This window comes from Uranotaenia lowii, chromosome 2, assembly GCF_029784155.1.
Source record: "Uranotaenia lowii strain MFRU-FL chromosome 2, ASM2978415v1, whole genome shotgun sequence".
Classification (NCBI taxonomy): domain Eukaryota; kingdom Metazoa; phylum Arthropoda; class Insecta; order Diptera; family Culicidae; genus Uranotaenia; species Uranotaenia lowii.
In genome coordinates, this window is record NC_073692.1 from 117,043,282 (window position 1) to 117,064,858 (window position 21,577).

A 21,577-nucleotide genomic window follows, 5' to 3' on the forward strand; every position below is an offset into this window, starting at 1 on the left:
AAAAACAATTTAAAATCTGAAGGATTTTGCAAATTCAGATAAGTGCATATTAGATCAAGTCATATAAATTTTCCTTACAATCCGTTGTAGAAAAAGTTATGGCTTTAAAATTTAAAAAAAGCTTCGTGGGCCGCACAAAAGGGTATCGCGGGCCACATGCGGCCCGCGGGCCGCGAGTTGTTCATCCCTGCTCTAGTTCATTCACTAAAATTTCATAAAACTGCATGGAATAGTTATTTTTACCATGTTTTTCGCTAAATGGTTAAAAAGATTTTGTTGTAGGATTCTGTAATCATGACTACTGTTTGATATGCGCGTGGCGTTTGCTATAACTAAAAGAAGCTTAAAAACCGATAAAAACGAAAAATTATCCAATTTAACCAAAAATTTTCATTTTCGAAGTCTTAGAAAACTTATTTTCATAAAGTGGTTGATTCTAAAAAAAAATTGTCTGTGCCTAAAATGTAACAAAGATGCTGGTTTGATTTTTCGAAAAAAAATTGCTCGAACTTGGTTAAAAATTATGAATGAAAAAAAGTTGTCTAAAAATATTATAATTGTAAGATGAATCAATTATTTCCCATCAACATGTTTTTTTGTAAAACAAAAGTTGTCAGTAATCACAAAATACAACTTCTGTAAATTTTTCAACAATAAATAATTAGCTTCTAAAGAGTGAATGTTACATTTTTTCAGGGGCCTTATTTCAAATTATTATCTTGAATGTGGTTTGAGATTGAAAGAAATAGATTTTTGCAGTAAAATTTGAATCGCTTACTTTTAATTTTGTAAATTTTATTTATCCCCGTCAATAATTAAAATCTTTGAAATTTACTCAATAGTTTAATAAGTTGAGCTTATTTGATTTGAGCATTGATTTTTTCTAATTGAAGTTATTCTTAAAATATGTGAACTTGTTACTGTTTTTGTTTAAGGTTTTATTATATTATATTATGTTGAAGGTTTTATTATATATCTTTAGGTTACAATTTAAAAGATTTATGAAAATTTTTTCAACAGTAACTGTTTAATAGAAAAATCAATTTATGTACATTTAATTACAAATGTATAATCAAATTGTACGGAAATTATATTTTTATTCATGCTTTGTTTGAGCAAAAATACCATAGAAAAAAAATCTATTTAAGAATGAAATAAATAAATAATTGATTCCCGGTATCGACAAGAAAACTTTTGCGCTCGCCTAGTTGACTCGTTATTCTAAAATATACCTACATCTGCATTGGAGATTTGTCGAACTTAATAATGTAAAGAATGCATGTGTGTGTACACATACTTAGGCAGAAACTGCGGTGAATCCGTGCACCCATGGTGGACATCCAATATACAGTTGCGTTCAAAAAAGAATGAAATCGCTTGAAGCTGCGCACCCACTTCCAACTTTGACAAGCTGCCATTTCTCTCTCGGTTGATATTTTTTCATGAAAATTTCATACAATCTAGTTCAACTATCCAACTAACATTGCACAAAATTTGAAGTCTTTACATTGACGGGAAACAAAGATACAGCTATTCCCGTAAAAAAGGGAAGTTTGGAGTTGCTTCACTAAATTTGCTGTATCTTTGACAATTTTCATTGAAAAATCTTGAAATTTGGTCCAAAGATGTGAAAATGTTTGATCTAATACCAGGCCAAGTTTCGTCAAAATCGATGAACGTGATCAAAAATGGTGCCGGGTTGAAAATGAGGTTCATTACCCAAGCAACCAAAAGTTCGAATATCACTTAAGGAACGAACTATCGCACAGCAGACGATTTCATTCTTTTTTGGACGGATGTTTATATGGAAATCATCGTAATCCATGTATTCTTGGTATTTTCTTTCACAAAACCAAAATTTATGACAAAGAACGTTGTAAATTGATAAGAACTTTATTCTTCCTTTGTTTAGAAACAGAAATTGTTCCAACAGAACTGGTATTGAAACACACGAGCGAAGAGAATATTCGCTTAAATTGTAGATCAAATTTGTTTATCGGTATAATTGGCAGGTCTGAAGCTCTGTTCTTCATATTTTGAACTCTGTTGAAACATTTTCTCTTTCGAAACAAAGAACGAATGAAGCTTTTAGCAATTTATAACATTCTTTGTGATAAATTTTGGTTTTGTGAAAGAAAATACCAAGAATACATGGATTACGATGATTTCCATATAAACATCCGTCCAAAAAAGAATGAAATCGTCTGCTGGGCGATAATGAACCTCATTTTCAACCCGGCACCATTTTTGATCACGTTCATCGATTTTGACGAAACTTAACCTGGTATTAGATCATACATTTTCACATCTTTTGACCAAATTTTAAGATTTTTCAATGAAAATTGTCAAAGATACAGCAAATTTAGTGAAGCAACTCCAAATTTCCCTTTTTTACGGGAATAGCTGTATCTTTGTTTCCCGTCAATGTAAAGACTTCAAATTTTGTGCAATGTTAGTTGGATAGTTGAACTAGATTGTGTGAAATTTTCATGAAAAAATATCAACCGAGAGAGAAATGGCAGCTTGTCAAAGTTGGAAGTGGGTGCGCAGCTTCAAGCGATTTCATTCTTTTTTGAACGCAACTGTACATATGTACATAAAAGCTTTACGTAAATGTTTCTTAGTGATAATGTCTCAAAAAATCTTTTTTTTTTTTTTTTTTGAAGCATATGAATATTAGAAACCTAGTTTATTAAACAAGTCACTTAAAGTTCTCAGATCTTTACTGAAAAAAAAATTTAAAAAATTATTTGGAAAAAAAATTAATGCAAAACCATTACCCAGGCAAATATTGTAATATTAAAAAAAATGAGCTAACACTTGGGAGCACCTTAATTTATATAAGAGCTAAATATCGTTCACGCCACTCATACATTTTACGTTTAAGTTCAGATTTATAATTTTGATTTCCTTGTCTGGTTTTCTGCGGTTTCTTATATGTAGCGGTGTCATTTCAACAATATTAACGGGTTCGAAAACAAATTCAGAAACGACTATGTCTTGTTTTAGGCAAGTTTTAAACTCGAAAAAAATTGTTTGAAGCGAAGGTGGACCTCCTAATTTTTATTATTTACTAGCTGACCCGGTGTGCTTTGCTACACCTTTCAAAATTAAATGATTATATTCAAAAATTATCCAAATTTTTATTGTTTTATTGACAATATTTTAAATCAAATTATAACATAATTTATAAGCAACCGCTATAAAATGAAAGCTGCAGCTGGAGTTTTGAATTGCAACACAAAGATAACTCATACAAATATTCTAAATCTTGCTCTATAAATTTGTGTTAAAGATCTGATAATTTGAATCTGTCTGGAGGGTCTCAAATTAATCGTACGCAAACAATCTAACTTATAAGATATGGTTGTTTTTTCTTGCTTTGTTCTGGATTTATGCTGAAAAACTGATAAGAGAGCCCCTCCCCTGTCCGTACCTTCACTCTTTGCTTTTTAATAATCATACCTAATTTTTTCGTTCCCAAAAATCCTCTTATATCAAATATAGTTCCATCGCTTGATAAGTTTTTAAGCTTTACAACACAATTTATATGGAGCCTCCTCCCTTCTTCCCATCTCTACACTGTAAAGCGTAAGGATCTATAACAATCGTAGAAACATATCTCGTAACCAAGAAGCTTTCCATGCCATATTTGTTTCCATTTGTTGGTTTCGTTCGCATAAATTGAGAACTTATGCTAACACTATTGTATTGGGCTCGCCTCCCTCCTCCTATGTACCTACTCACTGAAAGGAGGATGGTCGTGTCAGATAATCATAGAATCATAGCAAAATGATTTTCCATGTTAAGTTTTGTCAATTCCTCGGATTTTGTAATAAAAAAAAGTTAAATGTAAGCCTCCTCTCCCGTTCCTATATTCCCAATTATAATAACCTACTGCAAGAAAGGAATTGTTTCACATAAAAAAAGTATTTTTCGTACTCAAATATTTTTTGATGCCAAATTTGGTTTCATTTGCTCGATGAATTCTCGAGTTATGCAAAAAAATTATATGGAAGCTCCCCTTTCCCTCTTTATATCTTTCCGCTGGAAAAAGGTGGGGCTTTGATTTATGATAGAAGCATTTCTCGTATCCAAATACCCTCATATGCCAAATATGGTTCAATTTGCTCGATTAACTCTCCAGTTATACTGAAAATTGTAAGGGAGACCTTTCCTCCCCCTTTTCATCCACCTCTTTGAAGGAGTGAGGGAAACCAAATATTCATAGAAGCATTTCTCGTACCCAAATATCGTTCCATACCAAATTTGGTTCCATTTGCTGTTGTAGTTTTTGAGTTATGCTGTAAAAATTGTATGAAACTCCCCTCCCTCTGTCCTTTCTCCCCGATGGAAGAAAGAGGGGGTCTCAAACAATCATCAGAACATGTCACGTTCCCAAATACCCGCCTATGCCAAATTTGGTTCCATTTGCTTAATTAGTGTTTGAGTTGTGTGAAAAATTATAAAAGAGGCCCCTCCTACCTTTATTTCACCCTACTGGAAAGAGGGATGGTTCTCAAATAATCATAGAAATATTTTTTGTATTCAAATACCCTCCCATGCCAAATTTGGTTCCATTTGCTTAGTTAGTTTTTGAGTTATGTAAAAAAAATATGGAAGAGGCCTCCTCCCCCTTTCTACTGGAAAGAGGGAGGGTTCTCAAATAATCATTGAAATATTTTTCGTATCCAAATACCTTCCCGTGCCAAATTTGGTTCCAATATCTTGATTTGTTATCGAGTTATATGAAAAATTGTAAGGTAGCCCCCCTCTGCCCTTCTTATCACCCAACTGAGAGGAGGGAGGGGTACCTAATATTCATACAAATATTCATCGTACTCAAATACCACCCCATGCCAATTTTGATACCATTTGCTTGATGGGTGCTCGAGTTATATAGAAAATTGTCTTTTGTTTGGGAGGCCCCTCCGTCCCTTATTAAGAGAGGGAGGGGTCTCAAACCATAATAGGAACCTTCCCCTGCCTCCAATACACCCACCTGCCAAGTTTCACGCAAATCGGTTCAGTAGTTTCAGAGTCTATAGGGAACAGACAGACAGACAGACAGACAGACAGACAGACAGAAATTCATTTTTATATATATAGATTTAGAAAAGACTTTAAAACAGAAAGCATGTTTACGAGGTTATGGTCCTGTGACTTGAAAATACCAATATAGAATTTAGAAAAAAAAAGAAACCTTTTTATTCTTTAACTAATTACCTACGACATATAACAGCAATCATTTGGGAGTTCTGAATGAGGAATAGGCAATAGATATTTCGTAGCTATGCCAACAACTTTAAGATAACCTTCTTTTTTGTCTCAATTTGATAATCATAGCTTCAACATACACGAGAACAACCTCGTCAACAAACTTTCTGATATAGAGAAATTTTGGAATTGATTGCCACTTTTCGCTATATTTTGTCTCCACCACTCAATTTGCGGAAAGCTAGATCAAGATATAGTAATCAAAGAGATTTTCCTAATGATCCACACAAGTAGCACCTTACCGACAAAAGGTTTGAAGGGAAAACAAACGCTTTACCATACCCCTAGGTTTCATGTTTTGAAAGCTTGACTCGCTTTTGTATTGATATGTATCACAGTACCTACATTCGCTTTTCCTTCCTTATAGTCGGATGGGTTTATTGGAAAATTGCAGCATCTTTCGGCAGAGAAGTCATGATCTTGATCTCTTTCTTGGCATGGTTATTCGATTACAATCCAACTCAACGGAGAACTGTTCGTGCTGTGATTTACACTCACTCAGATCAGAAAAGTTGATGAAAAAGAAAAGATGACGGTGAGAAAAAAAACTGTAAAGATACGCACCCTCTGTTTGTGGAAAGATGGCTCAAAGTGGGAAATCCGTTCGTTGCATGTGTAAAAAAATCTGTTAATCCGAGTGCAGGGGCATGTGAGGAGTAACTACGCGGTTTATCTAGGTTAGTTGATGGTGCTTACTCTCGTTATGTAATTCATTGACATGAGTAATCACAACAGAAAGTGGAAGAATCATGATTGTGGCTTTTGACGTCTCGGTATACTTCAAGTGTTAGATTGAGATAGACAGTTATCGTTGATTATTTTGCACACACTTCACGTATTTGGACTAAGATTGCTGATCTATAAACATAAGGAAAAGTTTCGGGTACACTATAAGGCAAACAAAAACCATTAATGATGTTAGTCAATTCTCGTTAACTATTCTTTGTCTATTCTGTTGATCATAATACTCATGTTTCGAATTATTCCCAATTTTTTCATGAACATCTTTCAGTGAAAATGAATAACTAAAAAATTGATAAAATGATGGATGATGTTCACACAAGCCACAACGCTGAAAAGTGGGTTCAGCTAGGTATTAATAATACGATTCCTTAAGTCAAAATGTTGTTAATCTGAACTTCAAAATAATTTTTAATTTTGATCGACCACAGCCTGAAAAAAATTTCAATAGAATTGGACAATTGAAGCTTGTTCTATTTATCATGCAGAGCGTTTCTGGCAATACTTTAGAAAGTTGTCGAATTTTACTCTAAGGAAGAAGCTGTGTAGACATTCCCTTTTTATTAAGTTTTTCTATATGTTTCATTGGAAAAATATTTGGGAAATAGTAAAAATAAAGTTTTTTTTTTCTGTTTGTAATAATTTTTTTTAACTTTGTTTTTTTTTCTCAAATTTAAACATTGATTTGTTGAATAATCTCCAAGTCATTTTTACTGCTATGTACATTAGATTCAGCCGGTTTGGGGTCATTTTTAATGTCTCAAACCGTGGGTTTTTAAAAGCTTCGTTTCGATTCAAAACGATTCCTTTTTTTACAGAATTTTTGGTGACATTTTTAAATATAATTTATGAGCTAAATCTTGTATCAAAACCAAAGGCAACACAGAAATTTATTTTACTGTGCCCTATTATTCATTAATAAGTTCTTTAGATGATGTACAAATGTTTTTTGACTAAGAAAGTTTGCCTTATAATGAACATAAACTTTCCAGAAAAATTAACAAACAATTTTTAAACCCGTTTAAATTGCACAATCAAATCTTAAACAAGAAAGTAAAAAACTTAAAGGAAAGTAGACACACTAACATTTTGTTCATATCAGAAAGTATTTAACAAATTTTCAGCAATTAAAAAAGCTGCATTTTGAAGGATTTTATACAATTAACGTGGCAAATAAAGTTAGTTCGAAACAGAATCGGAAGTTTTCATGTGAAAGTTTCTTATTTCCCGATTGAGACCTTGCAACATTAAAGCTAGTAAATTTGAATATAAAATTAAATTTCACAACATCTTAAATAATCAATTTGAATTAGTTCTCAATTCCTAATAAAAATTATGAATGAAGTTGCATTGTGTTTTTGTATTTGAGTTTTCAATCAGAATAAGAGTGCAAATTCAAATCTGGAATTTGAAACATTATAATTATATCCGTTTTTCTATATATTTAGTATTTTATAAATTTTTATTTCAGGTCAAATTAAGATTTTAAATCAATTTTAATTATTAACTGTTGTTTGTTGGTTGGCTTTTTCTGTCTACTGATAAAATTGTTACATTGACGTTAACATTTTTAATTATAGCGAAAAGTCAACAAACAAAAAAGACATAAACCCAGTCATAAAATTACCTTGAAATTATGAACTCTAAAGTTTTACCTTCCATTATTTATTAATTTTCTTATTTATCAAACTCATACTCTTGTCCAAACAATTATTTTAAATGAAAGTTTCGTGTTCTCGGTTGGGTACCGTATACGATATTTGGAAATCTGGACTGAATAAGATATACTAAGCACATTTACAATTAGATAAAACATCTATAATGGTTGTAGCCTCTAGCCTATATCTAAAATAAATCATAAGCTTTAAGCGGTGAAGTCGATGTTTACCTTTTTGTAACAAGTGATAACGAAATTCATACCTGAGATGAGTTTATGAGGCTTACATCCTGGTTGTGAATACATATTATTATTCTCGAATCACAAATTTTGATTAAAATTTTTCAGTAGAACATGAAAATGAGATGATCGTGAACCTTCATGAGGGAGGGGAGATGGAGGCCCTCAAACCCCTCCCCCCTCGTTCCTACGGCCATGTGATTCCTTATATTAACCACAAATATATGTATATGAACATTTTTGTTTGAATTTTCACAATTCTACAAAAAACTCCTACATATTAGCGATCATGCTGCATGATCGCTGAAGGTTGCTTTGTATCCGATTCAATCAATATTAAAATGGTATTTTTCATAATTGTTTAGAAAATCATAACTGATTTGAAATACAGTGGCCAAAATCAACCGTATTCATGCCAAAAATGCCATCTTCATTCAGTAATTGATTTTTTTTAAATTTTTTTCACATTTAATTGCAAAAAAGTTTGTTTATGAAAACCTCATAGGTTTTAAATTTCAATGAAATATTTAAAAAATATAAACGAATATCGATTTTTTTCTTTACAAATACAACTGTTTGAGGAAATAAAGTAAAATGGAAGATTTTCTAGCAAATGAAGCCTTAAATACATTCAAATTAAGCAAATGTTTATTTCAGAAATAATAAATCTGTGACCATTAACAGATTCAAAACGGTTTAAGCGACAAAGTTATACTTAAAAAAAACACTGAAACCTTTGAAACGAACGATTTTTCATGCAGATTGTGCTAATCTTTTCAAAAAAAAACATTATTTAGATGATCCTTCTATGTGACACTTACATTACTAACTGTAAAATTAAATTATCTCAGAAACACAGACATAATAAAAACGTTTTAACGTTCTAGAATGTTGATAAAATATACAACAATACCAAAAAAATAATAAAGCACTCAAAAATGACGAAAAGCATAAAAATTTCATAAAATTCAAAAACAAATGGAAACCAAAAAAATATAAATGACAAAAATATCTTTAAAAAGATGCAAAATGGTAGATATAACAAATACGATAAAAAATATAAGAATAAAATAAGAGTAACAATTCATACATTATTTAAAAAAAAAAGTTGAAGAGAAAATAAAGAAAATTTTTTGAAGTTTCAATTTTTCATCGAAGCACAAATCGATGTTCAAATTATGTTAAAAGCTACCCAAATTATTCTCTTGTGCATTTTGATAAAATTCATAAAATTCGTTTTTGGACCCAAAAATCCAAACTAAGCATATGTGATTTAGATTTTATTTTGGTTTACTTTGACAAATAATGTCAAAAACAAATCAAAATCTGGGAAAACCCTGATTAATCCAGTTACAATCCAGAATGCTAATGTTATAACCGTTTGAGTTTCAAAAACCTTTTAGAATTTCGATAAAGAATCCCAGTTAATTTCTGGATATTTTTGAAATTTCAAAGGGTGACCGCAAACTGATTCTGACCTTTGATCTCGATTTTGCAGCTCAATCGTTTGATCAACTTTAACAAAATCCAGATTTTTGGTCAGATTTGAAGCGATCTAGTTTTGAGCCAGCAAGCAATGTTGTGTACAAGTGAGTTTTAAAACGCCTGAATGTAGACCTTTGCTTCCTGTTTTTTTTCGATTCTCGTTCATCAGTGCCTAACGGTTTTTGCTTGCTTTGGCGTTCAAATTGTTCAATATTTAATATGGTTTGACTTTTGATGGACAATAAAAATATTAGAGATCTGGCCAGCCAAATACCACCCAAAACCCTTTTTGCCGAATATTCGGTACCCCGAATAGTAGAGCGAAGTATTCGACCGAATAGCAGACTTGTCCAATTTTTCAAATGATGAGTGATAAATTATAAAATATTCGCTTTATACTTTAGTTATCGTATTAATCCAATCGGATATCGGATAAATCCGGGCTTGACAGCAAAGAATTCGAGATAAGTTAAAGATGGACAGGTTGCCCAGATGTTATATAAAGCTGCCCGGATTTTGCCCGGTTTATTCACTTTATTTGCTAAATCAAATAAGAAAACAAAACTGCCTCTAAGTTTAATTTGTCTGTGGTTTAAGCTTTTTTGTTAAATAACGTTTTTTAGAGTTAATTTGAAAATGATAATCAATTAATTTCAATTCTTAGATACGTATGACCGCTGCTGATGTGATTTGAAATTTAAATTCAAGTAATTTTTTTTCACTTTTCTCTTGTATGTTTAGGAATAATGCCTAGATCTCGTTCATATTTGCCCTATGTTTTTCAAAGTTTCCAGAAAAATCGCTCAGAATTGCTCCACGTTTACTAATGGTATAGGTACGGTGGAGGTTGAAATCATCGTTATTTTCAATATCTATTTTTGAAAAATCGATCTTCATCTCATTCGATATCAAATAAGCTATTTCAATCGCTTGTCACCTGTTTTAAACGTTTTGTCCAAGGTTTCAACGGAACTCGTTCTATTTTTGATGAACGCCCTGGAAGCGAAGATATCTTGGATAGTAGAGAGACCCATACTTGAAAAAAGGTAGGTACATCTCTAAAAAATAGAAGAAGCAAAACATATGAAGATTAAAGCCATTTTTTTTTCTAAATATGACTCAAACCTAACAAAACAGCCGTTAAGGAAGCACGCAGCACGAAAATTTTATATTAATTTTATGTTTTTATTCAACTTAAAATAGATTTTTATTAAGATGAATGAAAAGTACAGTAGACCGAAACGTCAAAAGATTGAAAAGATGAAAATAAAAAAGGCTTCATTCGAAACTCGAGTGCTAACACTAAGTCAAATCAATAAACAAAAAAAAAGACAAAATGTTCATCATAAGTTTTATACTGATGGTCAAGAAATTAAAAGTTATAAAATATCTAACTTGAGTAAAAGTTTATGGCTTAGTAATAACAATTTCCACAACATCCTCAGTCATCCTCATCCGTCCCTGAAATTTATACCCGCGGAGTGTCCGTGGAATTTCAATTTGACTTTCCTGACTAAAACCAATATATGTATCTCTCTTGTTTCTCAACTGATTTTTTATAAAATTTATTGTTTTAAGAACCTCGTGATGTAACTCGAATATGTTTTTCAGACATTATTCACCTACAACTCTTCAGTTTTCCGTTATTCAAAGTCTAAGAAGAAAATCCGAAAAAAACTTGCTTCGAAAAAAAGACTGTAGATCAGCTATGGAATGCTGAAAAAAATTTTTTTTAAATACCTAAAAATGCTGAAGTACGTTGGACATGAGGATATATTTTATTGATTTTTTTAAGATCATGACCACAAAAAATGTAAAAATGTGTAAAAAACGTATTTTTCAATCAATGAACCGTCAAAATGGTTTAAATCACACCAGACAAATTTTGAAAGAGAATTGAAAAGTTGACGTGATTTGGCACATTTTTGCATTTTAAGATTGTCGAAATACGAAACACAGCATTTTTGACGAATTTCCGAAGGTTGCTGTTTTTGGAACTTTTTGTTAATTTGCAATTTCTCAAATTACTTGTACTTAAATTCAAATTTGCACTGAATTTTAACTAAAGATTTTTGATTGATTAACTAGTTAATCGCCGCGATGAATTGTTTGATGTTTTCATCGAATTTTTGTGTCGAAAATCAAAACTAAAATACTTGTTGGTTGGTTCAAACGTTTCGAGCTACTTTTGGCGTTTCGCTCTTCCTCGGTGGACCTTAAAATTAAATTTATTAATTGTATAAAGACAAAATACCAAAAGATAAAACTACAAATGTCGTTTATAACATAAAATGTGGAGGATGTGAAAAATCCTACATTGGAGAAACAAGTCAATTCTTACAAAAAAAGATTAGAACAACATAAAAACGTTGTTAAAAACAAAAAAATTGAAAGAACCCGACTTGAACAACAAAGTATCGAGTACGGTCATGTTTTTGATTTTGGAATGGGTTTTGAAGTACAACACCAGAATCTGTGCAGAAGTGTTTCACATTTTAATTGGGGGTGACAACGACGTTGTTAACAAACAGAATGATTCAATTAATTTCAAATCAACATACAACTCCATTTTACCAAGGATCAAGACACTGACAGATCAATGTAAACATAACATAAAACCCGGTTTAATACACTTAACAGTGGATTTGAGCCTTTCTTTCAGATTCCAAACATATTAGTTTTGCGTGTTTTAATCTATAACGGTAGAATGTTTACAAAAATCACTTTTGTAAATGATTTTCGTTAAATGAAGCTATCAAACGGAATAAACTATAGGGGATAAAAAAGGATTTTTGAAAAATTATAAGATTTTATGTTACAATCGATAAAAACGATTTTTTGTTACGATCGAGAGAGAAACTCAAAAATAAATAAACGATTATTTTATAACAAACAAACGCCTGCACGAATTCTCGCCTTAAATTTGCATATTTAGGAAGCAATGGATCGAAAAGCCGTAATGTAGAGCCTTCGTGTGTACATTGTTGTCTGAATATGAATACGAATTTTTAATTGGAATATTTTCTTTAAAAGTGGGGTAAAAATATTGATTTGTATAATCATTGTCATTTTTATTATAATTTATTCTCAACTCGCATCTTTACTCTTAACATTATTATTATTATTTATAAGAGACCTTTTAACCACCCGGGTCGTTCGGGTACATTGATTTTGATTAAAATTAAGCGAATTTTAATTGATAAGAACGATATTCATTGTGTTTGTTCTTGCGTAAAAGTTATTTCCCAAAACTCATCCGGGATCGAATCAATTGAAACATTTCTTTTTTTCTTTTTAGGTGTTTTTGTTGTTTTCAAATCTTGATTTAATGTTTTGCTGTCATCCAGAGAGCTATTGGCAGCTCGACTACGCCGTTTCTTACGTTTATTTACATCCTGTTTCTTTTGACCGTTTTCTGGCCCAGTCTGAGTTTTATTGTCGTCTATTTTTACAAAAGACGGCTCAGCTTCAGATACTGCCTTTTTCAAATAACCGCGTAGAGTGTTCATGTTGTACATACACCTGAAAATAAAATTAAGCTCTTGAAAAAGTTTGTTTACGAAAAAAAAATTGAATTGAACAACGCTTTAACCCTTTCCTTCCCACGAGGTTTTTCACGTTTTAAAAATAGAAATATTGGTTTACAGTTAAAGTTCTAGAACAAAAGATGCATAATTTAAGCCTACTTTAATGATCCATTTGATAAATTTGGGTTTTGAGGTTGATCATATGTGTTCCATTGGGAAGATAACAACACATAGGGTGCAAATGAAAAACAGGAAATAATTGCAAAAAAACATGGAATTTCATCACTTCATTGGTCACAAACTAAAACGATCCTATTTGATGAAAAACTTCTTTGGTATACGCATCCCTCGAAAGTCTATTTATTGAAATATCTGAAATTTTCATTTTTTCCTTGAACAATTGGCCACCATGACACTTTGCGCAAGGGAAACAAAACATGCCGTTTTTCGAGAAAATCTCGAACTTTTACAAATATTTTAAGACATGTGGTCATTTAAGCAGATGAATTAACTATCCTGAAGCGAATTTTTTTGTTGACGAAATGATTTTCTTGAGTATTGATAAGAAGCTTCCCAAGAAGAAAAGTACGTTTTGTTCCCAGTGTATCACCAGTGATCCACTTTACTTACTCAAAAATTTATATGTTTTAGTTGAAATCTAAGTAAACCATCATTTGATTCTGCTTGCATAAGCAACCTTCTGCACGTCAGTATTTTTATTTCAAGGAAATTATAAAAACTTGTCAAGTTATTGAGCAACAAATGACGACTTGATTTAAATTCGAAAAAAATCCGACTTTTTTGCAGCTTTTGATCTGCCAAGCAAAACCTAGCGAACCGATTTTCTTCAAATTTTGTGCAATGTTTCTTTACTCATATTCGGTGAGAAAATGGTGTTGATCCAAAGCGCCCAGTTCAAATGCGAGCTGTGCAAAGTTGTGGATCACCTGTGCTACCATGGGAAGGAAAGGGTTAAGCAAGGATGCCGTAAAATATTTGTTAAAGAAAAACGGAGAACATTGCAACATACTTTATGAACAGAGCTGCGAATGGTTAGTGTCAGCCAACCAATATCAGTCGACTTTGATACTTGCATATCTATGTCATGTGATAATGATTTTTGTTCAGCGACATAAGCTAACAATGTCATGACCAATTTGAACGAATATCAGTTTTCTTGCTATAAATTTAGCTTCTTACGGTCATGGATTACATTTCGACAGGCTCCTGCAATGATATAGAATCCGTGTGTGCATCTCTCACATTTAAGCTTTTTTTTTCTCAAATTGGAGCTTTTCATCTCCTATGCTCTCAAGGCAAAAAAAGCTAAGATCTAAGGGAAAAAACTTAAGAAACGATATTCACAAACACTTCACATTCACAAATATATGTTGGTCACATGATTCATAGACAAATCCTATATCATTGCAGCAGAGTCATTTTTACAACTGTTGCTCCACAAATAACGTAAAATCCATCCTAACACAACCAGAAATCAAAATAGAAAGATAACAGTGTGTTATGCGAGTGGAGAAAAACAATGTCATGAAAAATTTACATTTCTGCCTGACTTTTTTCGATGACATTGACTACTAGACGTTGTTTAGGATCAAATGAAATCGACTGAAAATTACCAGTCTTGTTTATTGATGATAATATCAATTTTTTTAAATTGAACTCAAAATTTGTTAAAACAGCTTGGTTTCCCGTGTTATTGAAAATTGCAGAAATCTTCTTTATTAAGGATTCTTTAAAATTACAGCCAAAAACTCGGAAGTGCCGAAGGGTATAGCTGAGATGACCAAGTGGAAAGTCTAAAATGATCGGCACTATTTTTTTGGGAAGAATGACAGCTTGCTATTAAATTCCTTGAAATAAAAAAAATGGTACTTTATATTTAACCATTTTTTTCGATCTTCTACTATTCGTATTTAAAAGTAGGTAGACGACCTAATAAAAAAACCCAAACAGGTTTGGTGTCGTAGAGATTCGAGTAACATCGTCGGATCAAAAGAAAACAAGTTATTTTTTTTTCATTAAATAAGTCAGCTTTTTAGGTAAAAGTGATGTTAAAAGTATGATTTTTCTTTTAGAATAAAACTTTTTAAACCTCAAAGGAATCACCCAATCCTAAATTAGTGTTAGAAGGTGTTCTGGCAATTATGAAAAACGAAAAAAAACCTAAGAGGCCAGGTGTCTCGAAGTCAGTCACACTGAGATCCTAGCGCCTCAATGATTTGAACATAGTTCATAAGAAACGACTGGGAAATCTTAATCAGAAATCGAATCTGGACCTCTAACCCTTATATGTTAACTAAATAACTCAACTAAAATCGAAAGAATTGAATCGGATTGTTGCATAATAAAAAGTTAATTTACGTACCTTATACGCAGCAACAATCGTTAAGGCACCAACAATCGACTTTTCACGCACTGACACTTTTCTTTTTGAATCTATTTCACCGTTTTTTACAGGAATAGAATGTAGACAACTTTCAGCGCCAATTCGAAATGAAATAAATGGAGGCTGCCAGCCTGAAGCCAGTCAACACAACGCCAACACGCTCGAAATTCTTTAACCAATTATCGTTAAAAAGTAACCATTTTCACACCCTTCCGCGTTAAGGGATTTTTTGACTGCTTCCATAGAAATCATTTTTTGACTTCTTTTGAGAAGTGGAAATATGGTTACTTTTTAACCGCAAGAAATTATTGCGGAGAAGTTGAAAAAACGGTTTATTTTAAACCATATCGCAGAATGGAAGGAAAACAGGTAATTTTTTTTCTTTAAAATACTAGAATTGGGATGTTTTCAACTGGAAAAAGAAAAAAGATGCGGGTTTAAAAGCAGCTTATTTATTTTTCTTCAAACTGCCGGCTCAACATTACCAGGTCCTCGCGAACCTTTTACTGGTGTTGCCTCCACAAAGATCAGGCATATTTACAGCCTTGGATGGCAATCATTAATAACTTAAGTCTGGTAGCAAGTACGTGTTCGGGATTCATTGACAAAAATGCCTGTATGTTACGAGCTACCTCCTGCAGGACCTTATGAATGTGTTCATTCATAATGTGGTCGAAGAAGGTCAGATTAACGATGGCGTCAGAGAGAAACCTGTTGAAGAAAAAGGTTTAAAATGTTTAAAACATCAACTGGAACGCAAGCAAAATTCCAAACCTGTGCTTAAGGTCGTTAATATTGGACATGTCGGCTGCAATCTGCTGAATCAGTGACAGCAGTATCCGTTGTTCTAGAGCACATGGATTGAACACCTGTTTGTAATTGGCGTGCTTTATTGTGAATCACACTATAGTTTCAAATCGTTGGACTGAAGAGCTATAACGAATGCATCGTTTATGCGCCCTGTGGCTAGCAGTTGCCGGATGTGTTCGGGATGACCCAAAAAAGCGGGCGCTGGAGTTTGTGCTTGCGACCGCACCGCTGACAATACTGAGTCCTCTAGAGAAGAGGCTTGGGCCTCCAAACCCTTATCGATTTCCGCCCTTACGTTTTCCCAAATCATTTTAAGCTAATTGCCTTGGAAATCATTCGAATCATTGCTTAGATCTTTACGCTAGGCTGCAACATTGGCGGGTTGGAATAGATCATTGACAGTTAAGTTCTGCCCAGTTTATTGAACGGTTTTTTTTAGCGCGGCTTCAAACTCTTCGTTCAGTTTTCTGCATGATAAATACGTTTCCGTTTTATCGAGGTCTGCAAGATGAAAATATAACAGTAAGAATCATGTATTTCAAAAGGATGACTTTGAACATTACATTCTTTTAACCCTGCTGAAAATTCTTTATTGAGCTGCCAAAACAGTTCTTGTGAGCATCACTCATAATTCGGTAAAATGATGTTTCGTAACGCTTCATGAAATGATGTTTCCATTGCTTTTCGAACACTCTTATAGACGGAATTACCGATAGCATCAATAGTTACCTGAAAATAAAAATAAAACAAATGACTCAATGTTCATACAATTTGCAATATTTTCACACCAGAAACAGAAATTCAAGACCAACGCGGTGATTTCGATTTAAAAAAAAAAAAGAAAACAATAATACTCACCTGATTACGCATAGTTTTTGTACACCCTCTTGGAGGGCACAATCGAATTTTTGCTGCAACTGCTCCCGATTCGGTTGACAATCTGGAGCGTCAATCTCGGTTCTAGTGAATTCATGATAGTAAAGTTTAAGCTGCTGAAATGTTTGCTGTACATAGTTCCGATTTTCTCACTATGAATATCGGACAAAGTGCGCTTCTCCGAACTGGTCTGCTCGATAATGTTGGATTCGATCTCCCGTAGAGTATCATTGAGTAACTTCGAATTATCTGTACGTATTTTTTGTAGATCGGACACTTGCGAACGCAGTTCAGTTATTTGTCGAGGAATTCTGCTACGTCTAACAGCCGATCCATTTTTTGAGTTAGTTCGTCCATCTGTTTGTTCGATTGTACAACAGCAATGCTGGGAAGCATGGAAGGCTGTGGAAGATCTTTCAACGGAGGAAGCGGCACTCCGGGAACCTTCGGCCATTCAATGGTTCTACTGCTAGGAGATTCATTGTCATCGTCGTCTATGTTTTTGAAATTTTACCGTGTTTCTTCGTCGTCGATGATTTCGTTTTCCAGATCATTCAACTCGTCATCATCACCAGCAATCTCATCGGTATCTTCCAAAAGGATATTGTCGGAATCATAGTGCTCATTAAGACAGTCGTTTTCTTTGAGCGATAAAAATTCCTGAACTTCATGCGATGGACTGGAGCCACCGCTAGCTAACATTTCTGCAGAAGGCATAGGCGGAACAGATGGCGTCACTAAGAAGGGAATTAACATTTCAAGTTTAGTAAACGGTAATGTTAAATAACTCAATATGCTTACCCAATAAAGTTATTTGTTGTAGTTCGACTAACTTGCGAACTTTAGCTTGTTCCTGTTCCTCTTTCATTATGCTGTTGACGATGTTGACGACAATCCCAGCTTGGATAACATGTGCATTATCCCTTCTGAGCGATATACTTGCCCCGGTGCCGGAACCCAGAATCAGCCGACCATGATTGATCAGAGTTCTGTTTTCCGATTCACGGACAGCGACTTACAGGCAGTTTTGTTCACTTCCCGCTTGATGTGGACCATTTGCTGTGCCATTCCCATGATGCTGATTTCTTCCGACCGGAGCTTTTCGGAGTGGCTTATTTCCCATTTTTGACTGATTTTCACCGACGGATATAGCCAAAATTTACCAAAAAATTGGCAAAATAATTTTGACAGGCTGAAAAAAAGTCCAATAGTTAAATAAATGAAATATTGAAAACCGAATACAAGAAAAATTACCAATCCAAGTTTTTTGCTTCTAGTACTGAATGAACCGGGAGTTTCCTGAGACAGCGATATCGACCGCAATTCCAGCAGAGACGCCGACCGACCAGCCCCAGCTTCATCCGAATCGCAGGAACAGATTTACTATACTACTATGAAACATTTTATTCGTGCGAAAAAAATACAAATTTTAATAAACGCGTTCGGTTTGCTCCACGGTTAAATCCAAAATGGCGAAGAAATGTTTCAACCATTTTGTGGTTAATACACGAGAACTGCCAAAATGGTTAAAATTTCGCAAAGAAATAATCTTTAAAAAAACAATATTGATAGTTTTTGAGAAAAAACCAGAAAATTGGTATAACCATATATGGTTAAATAAAAATGAGCGTGTACCTATATGCTGTTATGTATTACAGTGTGATCAAGAAAACCAAAATTCGGAAGGATAATTTATTCAAAATAAATCAGAAAATATATTTTATAGCAGCGACCGTTCTACCAAGTAGTTAAAGTTTGTATTTTGAAAATGATATTTAAATATTTCACAAATGTGGAAGACAAAATATAATTATGAGTGTAAATCTTAGTTTGTAAATATGTACATTAAGAATCGAAAATTTGAAATTGCATTCATAATTGTGAATTCAAGATTTTAATTCTAAATCAACGTTGTTTTTTATGGTTCGCAACACAAACTCCATACAAATAAGCACACAACTACATCCACGAGATATGAATTTCAATTATTAGCATATTTTATCATTAAACGCGGAAATTATTTTGTTGAATTGTGAGTGGGGATCTGAGCTATTTCTGTCTTATAGCTTGTACAGTGGTGTATAGTTCAAAATGTACCCAAGAACTATAATTTTTTTAAGAGATGCCTATTACTTCAAATCATATAAATTTTAGATATATAATGCAATCCGTTGTTTTCGAATCTTGGTTTAATGTTTTGCTGTCATCCAGAGAGCTATAGGCAGCTCAACTACGACGTTTCTTACGTTTGTTTACATCCTGTTTCTTTTGATCGTTTTCCAGCCCAATCTGAGTTTTATTGTCGTCGATTTTTTCAAAAGACGGCTTGGCTTCAGATACTGACTTTTTCAAATAACCACGTAAAGTGTTCATGTTGTACATAAACCTGAAAATAATATTAAGCTCTTGAAAAAGTTTGTTTACGGTAAAAGGAATTGAATTGAACAACGCTTTAAACAAGGATGCCGTAAAATATTTGTTAAAGAAAAACGGAGAACATTGCAACATACTTTATGAACAGAGCTGCGAATGGTTAGTGTCAGCCAACCAATATCAGTCGACTTTGATACTGCTTTGCATATCTATGTCATGTGATAATGATTTTTGTTCAGCGACATAAGCTAACAATGTCATGACCAATTTGAACGAATATCAGTTTTCTTGCTATAAATTTAGCTTCTTACGGTCATGGATTACATTTCGACAGGCTCCTGCAATGATATAGAATCCGTGTGTGCATCTCTCACATTTAAGCTATTTTTTCTCAAATTGGAGCTTTTCATCTCCTATGCTTTCAAGGCAAAAAAAGCTAAGATCTAAGGGAAAAAACTTAAGAAACGATATTCACAAACACTTCACATTCACAAATATATGTTGGTCACATGATTCATAGACAAATCCTATATCATTGCAGCAGAGTCATTTTTACAACTGTTGCTCCACAAATAACGTAAAATCCATCCTAACACAACCAGAAAACAAAATAGAAAGATAACAGTGTGTTATGCGAGTGGAGAACAACAATGTCATGAAAAGTTTACATTCCCGCCTGACTACTTTCGATGACATTGACTACTAGACGTTATTGAGGATCAAATGAAATTGACTAAAAGTTACCAGTCTTGTTAATGATGATAATATCAATTATTTAAATTGAACACAAAATTCGTTAAAACAGCTTGGTTTCCCGCGTTTTTGAAAATTGCAAAAAATCTTCTTATTAAGGATTCTTAAAAATAGCTGTTCAAAGAATTCGATCATATTTCATTGATATATTGTTGATTGCTTTTTAAGTCATAATCATAATCAAAAATTACAGCCAAGATCTCGACAGTGCCGTAGGGTAAAGCTGGGATGAACTAAGAGGAGAATCCAAAATTATTGGCACTATTTTTTTTTTTTTTTGGGGAAGAATGACAGCTTGCTATTAATTCCTTGAAATAAAAAAAAAAAAAGTTGGTGCTTTATAATTAACAATTTTTTTTCGATCGTATATAAAAAGTACATACACGACCTAATAAAAATAAAAACCCAAAAAGGTATGGTGTGCCGGAGGAGATGCGAGTAACATAATCAGCCACTCTCGATCCTAGTGCCTCAATGATTTGAACATAGTTCATAAGAAACAACTAGAAAATCTTAATAGGAAATTGAATCTGGACCTCAAATCCTTATATATTAACTAAATAACTGAACTAAATTCGAAAAGAATTGAATCGGATTGATGCATAATTAAAAAGTTAATTTACGTACCTTATACGCAGCAACAATCGTTAAGGCCACCAACAATCGACTTTCCACGCACTGACACTTTTCTTTTTGAATCTTATTTCACCGGAATAGAATGTAGACAACTTTCAGCGTCAACTCGAAATGAAATAATGGAAGCTGCCAGCCTGGAAAAGGTATGTTTAGAATTGCTGTCAGTCAACCTGCCAGTCAGTTCAACACAACGCCTACCTGTATGCTGTTATGTATTACACTGTGATCAAGAAAACCAAAATTCGGAAAGGATAGTTAATCCAAAATAAATCAGCATCATAATATATTTTATAAACAGCGAGCGTTCTACCAAGGAGTTAAAATTTGTTTTTTGAAAATGATATTGAAATATTTCAAAATGTAGATGACAAAAATATTAATTATGAGTGTAAATCTTAGTTTGTAAATATGTACATTATGAATCGTAGAATTTGAAGTTGCGTTCATAATTATGTATTTAAGATTTTAATTCAAAATCAGAATATTGAATTTCAATCTGAAATCTGTACTGAATGATGATTTTTGAATTTTGGACTGTGCATTATCTACACCTAATTCTATAAACGATGTAAATATCAGCAATGTTAATGAAAAATTAAGCTGTAATTTTCACTAAAGAGCATTCAATTTCAGCGAAATTTTTAGTATATAATAGTATCATAATATTTTACACGTTGTTTTTTATGGTTCGCAACACAAACTCCATACAAAGAAGCACACAATTAGATCCACGAAATGTAAAATCCAATTATTAGCATATTTTATCATTAAACGCGGGAAACTATTTTGTTGAATTGT

At 32.9% G+C, this 21,577-nt stretch overlaps 1 long non-coding RNA gene across 1 annotated transcript; it reads right to left on the minus strand.

Moving 5' to 3' along the window:
* Nucleotides 1-12,373: 12,373 nt before the first annotated feature.
* Nucleotides 12,374-20,226, minus strand: LOC129748865 (uncharacterized). The gene is made up of 7 exons (XR_008737854.1): nt 18,272-20,226; nt 17,819-18,209; nt 17,000-17,754; nt 16,705-16,870; nt 16,106-16,642; nt 15,311-16,042; nt 12,374-12,922 (listed from the first exon to the last, which is right to left on the minus strand). It is a non-coding gene; the product is annotated as an uncharacterized LOC129748865 (long non-coding RNA).
* Between the last annotated feature and the right edge of the window lie 1,351 nt (nt 20,227-21,577).